At 32.9% G+C, this 6131-nt stretch overlaps 1 protein-coding gene across 1 annotated transcript in view; it reads right to left on the bottom strand.

Annotated features, from left to right (window-relative positions):
• Positions 1-1650: 1650 nt before the first annotated feature.
• LOC106469584 (POU domain, class 3, transcription factor 4-A-like) overlaps positions 1651-6131 on the bottom strand; it is an 81808-nt gene continuing 77327 nt past the window's right edge. Inside the window, exon 2 of the mRNA XM_013930085.2 lies at positions 1651-1977. The gene's annotated coding sequence lies outside the window, so the exon portion shown is untranslated. The remainder of the gene's footprint in view (positions 1978-6131) is intronic.

Below are 6131 nucleotides of genomic sequence, written 5' to 3'. Positions count from 1 at the left end.
AATTAGGAACAGCTATATATACATAGTCCATGTTTAGTTTTATGTAAAAAATTATACAACAAACAAACTAATTAGGATGGTTTTGATTGGATTTAAATAATAACTCTAGCCATTAACTGCCAATAACAGCTGATGAATGTGGCGTGTTATACAAGAACTCGAAATAGGGCTACAACATGTTACGATAAAACAGCCACATCAAAGAGTTTTCGAGGTTACCGTCAAATCTAGGCTCATTCATTTGATCTAAGAAATAATTATTCCAATTTTTAGTCTCCATGGTTCCTTATCCTTACTCTAACGCTCAGTAAACCATGAAAGACGAAACTATCTATAAGCGGCTTATGGGCTGCAACCCGTTGGACAGAAACTATTACCATGAAGCAGTGAGTTTCTTGTACAAGATGAATGTGCTACTTTTCATTCATGGATACATGTTAAAGTTCTTGATAGATGTAATGCCAGATGTGCTGTTTCTTTACCTATGAGATGTATCAAAGTTCGTATGGACTCAAAAGTGGTGAATTTTAAGCGACTTGCTTGATATTCCTCCTTAACACTTCAGCGTTTTTTATTTATTTTATTGTTTATTTATCTAATAGTGGATTTAGTTCTCTAAATTCTAAGCGACAGTGCGCTATAATATTCTTAAGTCAGTTCTATAGAGACGACGCTTTACTAACTGGGAATGTGTTATTTCAAGGCGTTTTAATGTTGTGTTCGTATCTACATTTTCAACATTGTTAATCTGTTGTGTGTATCTTATATCGTTCAGATTAAGAAAAAAAACTTTACAATGTGGGCGTTTTTTGTTTACCGTCATATCATCATTATTATTTATATAACGAATTAATACTTATAGTTGTAGAAGTATAAGTCTAGAAATTCAGATTATTAGAAATATCAGTTACGTTTGACATAGTATCATAGGGCGTACTGGCTATTTGTAACACGACATTCCCTTAATGTATTTGTGAAACCTATTTAAAATTTGTTGAACGTATTTCATTTCTAGAAATAGGCTTACAGCTTTAAATATTTCATGACTTTTATATTATTCATATAATCAAGTTAAAGGGCTATTTTGCAAGCTCATTTTTCAGGCCCTTTATTCTTATTAAACGTTGCATTTTTTTATCTTACTTGTACTTCTATTTCCTGTAAAGTATATTCAAGACAATATGTTTAAAGGATGTCGATCAGCTTGTTTCAGTTAAGTTTAACGATGAAAATATTGCCAAGTGCTTAGGCTAAAGAAGAAATAATATTATATAAACACTTTTCAATAGATATGTTAAATAAAATAAAATAATTTATTATTTTAATATTCCTGCTTGTTGTTTTTAATTGGAGGTAAGGAATATTATTGACATTTTTTTTATTGTTAACTTAATTACATAAAGCAGAAACGTCAGTTGATTTGAATATAGACATAGTTTTATTTATCTTTCCCTAAAGACATGTGAGTTCACTGGAAAATTTTTACTATTTCACCTTGCTGCCACCCACCCAGTGACGCAGCGATATGTCTGCGGACTTACAACGCTAGAATCCGGGTTTCGATACCCGTGGTGGGCAGAGCGCAGATAGCCCATTGTGTAGCATTGTGCTTAATTACAACCAAATTCACTGTGCTCTGCAAATGAGGACACGTAAGTGACACCAAGTCCCCTATTATTTTATTGTAAATATTAATACACAGTATATGATAATTACAGTACATTTATAATTCAATCCTGGATAGAAAATCAGCGATCCATAAATATTAGTTTTATATTCCTTGGTTATCTCTGAATATTATAACCGTTAGATATAATCGACAATGTCTATAATAACTTTGTTTCGTATGGAATATACATCACAAGCCAAGTCCCAGGAGAGTGTCCACACGATGATATAGACATTTCGCAGAGTAAATCATCATCGTTAGAGCATTCCACTTAGATGCATTTAGTTTGAACAAAAAAGGGCGGAAACCTGCGAAGGAAAGGAAGAAACGCATCATTAGAATGCATTAAGTTATGTTCGAAATACAATAAAAACAAGTGTTTTACGTGTACTGCTTAAATATCAAGCAATTTGTTTAATCTGTGAGCGAAATTACGCTCAAGACAAAGCATCATACATGATACTCAGTTTTATATGTAGGGTGTTTAAGTTACCCTTTACACTCCTCAGTAAACTTAAGGATATATATGTATAAAACATTCGAACAATATATGAAAAACATTCGAACAATATGTGAAAAACATTCGAACAATATGTATAAAACATTCGAACAATATATGAAAAACATTCGAACAATATGTGAAAAACATTCGAACAATATATGAAAAAAATTCGAACAATATGTGAAAAACATTCGAACAATATATATAAAGCATTCGTACAATATATATAAAACATTCGAACAGTATATATAAAACAGTCGCACAATATATAAAAACATTCGAACAATATATGAAAAACATTCGAACAATATATGAAAAAACATTCGAACAATATGTGAAAAACATTCGAACAATATGTATAAAACATTCGAACAATATATGAAAAACATTCGAACAATATATCAAAAACATTCGAACAATATGTATAAAGCATTCGAACAATATATAAAAACATTCGAACAATATATATAAAACATTCGAACAATATATATAAAACATTCGAACAATATATATAAAACATTCGAACAATATATATAAAGCATTCAAACAATATATATAACACATTCGAACAATATGTAGCTTTAATGTTTCTAATATATTATTTTAAGGTATTCATTAACAAAGCATTTGAACAATATGTAGCTTTAAAGTTATTAATTCATTATTTTAAAGCATTCATTATACAAATTGTTTAAAATAAAGTCATTTCTTGTCTCATCACCAAAATTATGAAATTCGATAAAAAAAAGAGGTACAGATTGGTCTTATTTTGATGAGGAAAGAAAAAATATATTAACTAGAATTTTGTACATCATATGCGAAATAATAACCACCCTTTTTATTTTAATCTACTATTATTTAATTTAAGAGAAACATATACGTATTTTTTTTCATTCTTTCTTAAAATTTGTTGTTTTCTTATTCCAAACACCACAGAGAACATGAAAATATGTTCAAGGAATTTACGAGTCCGAGATCACAGAAGTGGGTTTCGAGATAACACAGGAGAAAGTTTACACATGAGACAATTTTGTTTGTTGTTAAGTGCAAAGCCACACAATGGACTAACTGTGTTGTGCCCACCACTTACCGCTGTGCCACTGGGGAGCCCACATAAGATCAAGTTTGAAAACATATTAGCAAACTGTAGCAGTCTCAAATAGCCAAAAATTTGTCATTATCTAGTTGCAATAATAATAATACATTATTAGTAGATACTTTTCTGTTTCAAAGCCACAGACCAAATTTAATGCTGCCAAATACGATATATACTTTCAGTGTGTATGCGTTATTAGAATGACAGTGGGCCGGAATGGCCTAGTAGCTAGCGTGCCGGACTGTGAAACCCGAGGATTCCTTGTTCGCCTCCCCGCTGCCGCAAAATGTACTCCGTACTTTGAGGCCATGGGTTCCATACGAAAATAGTGATAAAATCCCACTATTAGATCGATAAGAATAGCCGAAATGTTGGCGATTGGTACTGTTCATTACTTTCCTTTCCTCTGGACAATCAGTTTAAAATTAGAGACCGCTATCTCAGATAGTCCTTATATAACTTTGCCCGAAAATTTGAAAACAAACAAACAAGAGTGATAATCATTCCTGATATTCAGCAAAGAGTAGTCACTTGAGGCGGTTGGTGATGCCAACTGGTTGCCTTTCCTCTAGTCTAAAGCTCAAAATTAAGGACAGGTATCTTTTAACTATAATAATCTCTGATCTGGCCCTTAAGCCTAATGTGCGCATAAGGCATCGTTAAGATGAACAAACAAACTGTTTCATAAATTGTTTTTTTTTTTGAATTTTCGCGCAAAGCTACACGAGGGCTATCTGCGCTAGCCGTCCCTAATTTAGCAGTGTAAGACTAGAGGGAAGGCAGCTAGTCATCACCACCCACCGCCAACTCTTGGGTTACTCTTTTACCAACGAATAATGGGATTGACCGTCACTTTATAACGCCCGCGACCCTCAGATTGCGAGTCGAGTGCCTTAACCACCTGGCCATATTTCAGATATGTAAGTGATAAGTGATTGCTATAATCTTATCGTAAGTATGCTTATTTTTCGGTCTTTCTGTTTTGTTCTGGAATGAAACTAAACAACATCAGCATTACGTTCTTATTTTCGGTCTTTCTATCTAAACCTAATCCAATGCAATAGGCTAAAAAGGTCCTTAAATCAAGTCAAATTCATTTAATCTTTTTTTTCGATTCAAATAGAAAGGAAAGTCTGAAATGTTGCCTGTTTGTTATACCCTTAAATATCAGCTCGTGGGTCTTGCCTAAAAACCGTCTTATATTAGTACATTATCAGCTGTAACTTAAATCATAAAGCTTGCTTTATTAATGACAAGAAAAATGTAGGTTATCACATACATATGCCTCTAAAGTAGTACTTCTGTTTTCATACAGGATCACCAGAGACTTGTAACATAACAAATACGTGAATTTATAAACATTATTCTTATTTTAGGCTTAAAGAGATGATTTTTTTTTTTGCCCATAATTAAACCATATCTTTTTAAGACGCTTGTGCTATTAAAGTTGTCTCGAAATTGTATTATCATTTTTACGTCACAATTTGATGATATTCAAGGGATTTATTACAACAACAATTGTTGTGGTGTGAACATCTTCTACAAGTTGGCGAAGGATTAGGCCTATTAGATTTTAAAATTTTGCATACTATATTTAGTTCCTTAATTGTTTTGAAGAATTAAAATAGTGTATAACAATAATAGTATTCCAACCATGTTGTTTGTTTGTAATTAATCACAAAGCTACACAATGAGCTATCTGTGCTCTGCCCACCACGGGTATCGAAACCCGGATTCTAGCGTTGTAAGTCCGCAGACATACCGCTGTGCCACTGGGGAGCTTCCAACCATATTATAAGACGACTATAGTGTGATTAGAACACTCTTATTATACACTATTCTAATTAACAAAAATCCCAGTGTGACTAGATATAAAACATAGTGTTTAAAAATATAATAGGCCTAATACTAATGCTTTACAACAAGTATAATTAATAATGATATACAGCAGGGAGGAGGGGGGGGGTGTCCTTGGCAGGGTGTTTCAGGCCTGAGCGATTATAGAGAGAGATGTTTATTTCTTATCTTTTGAAAATTGTTATTTGTAATACCATTTGTATTCAAGATGATTTAGTCTAATACAACCATCAACCAATCACTACAACTTCACAGCGGTTGTAATACTTGACGTATTTAACACAAAGGTAAAATTAAGTTAAAATAATATAATATACATTAAGTAAACTTATGTAGTTTTAGCTTGTGGCACCTCTTTCTCATTAATTAAACACACGGGAAGAAAATTGAAAACCAGATTCACAGCACATTGCAGTTCAAGAAAACCACAGTATATCTATACAAAAAAAAAGAACCAGACATCAACAAACACAGGTCTTCGTTTTGTACAACACTCTCAAAACAAGGATATACTTTCAGCTATTGTCAAACACTATCAGAAGGGTCGTAAACAAGGTGTTGACGATATTGTTAGCGGGTTATTATGGCCGAAGATGATAAAGTAAAAAATGGAAACGTTGGAGTATGTTGGTTTGTCCACGTACATTATCACAAGGTGAAACGTTGGAATACGTTTGTTTGTACACGTACATTATCACAAGGTGAAACGTTGGAGTATGTTGGTTTGTCCACGTACATTATCACAAGGTGAAACGTTGGAGTATGTTAGTTTGTCCACATACATTATCACAAGGTGAAACGTTGGAGTATGTTGGTTTGTCCACGTACATTATCACAAGATCAAACGTTGGAGTATGTTAGTTTGTCCACATACATTATCACAAGGTGAAACGTTGGAGTATGTTGGTTTGTCCACATACATTATCACAAGGTGAAACGTTGGAGTATGTTGGTTTGTCCACGTACATCATCACAAGGTGAAACGTTGGAGTATGTTGGTTTGTTCA

Source organism: Limulus polyphemus, unplaced genomic scaffold (assembly GCF_000517525.1).
Source record: "Limulus polyphemus unplaced genomic scaffold, Limulus_polyphemus-2.1.2 Scaffold3559, whole genome shotgun sequence".
NCBI lineage: Eukaryota > Metazoa > Arthropoda > Merostomata > Xiphosura > Limulidae > Limulus > Limulus polyphemus.
The sequence above is the reverse complement of the archived record's forward strand: the minus strand, read 5'-3'. Positions and strand labels throughout refer to the sequence as shown.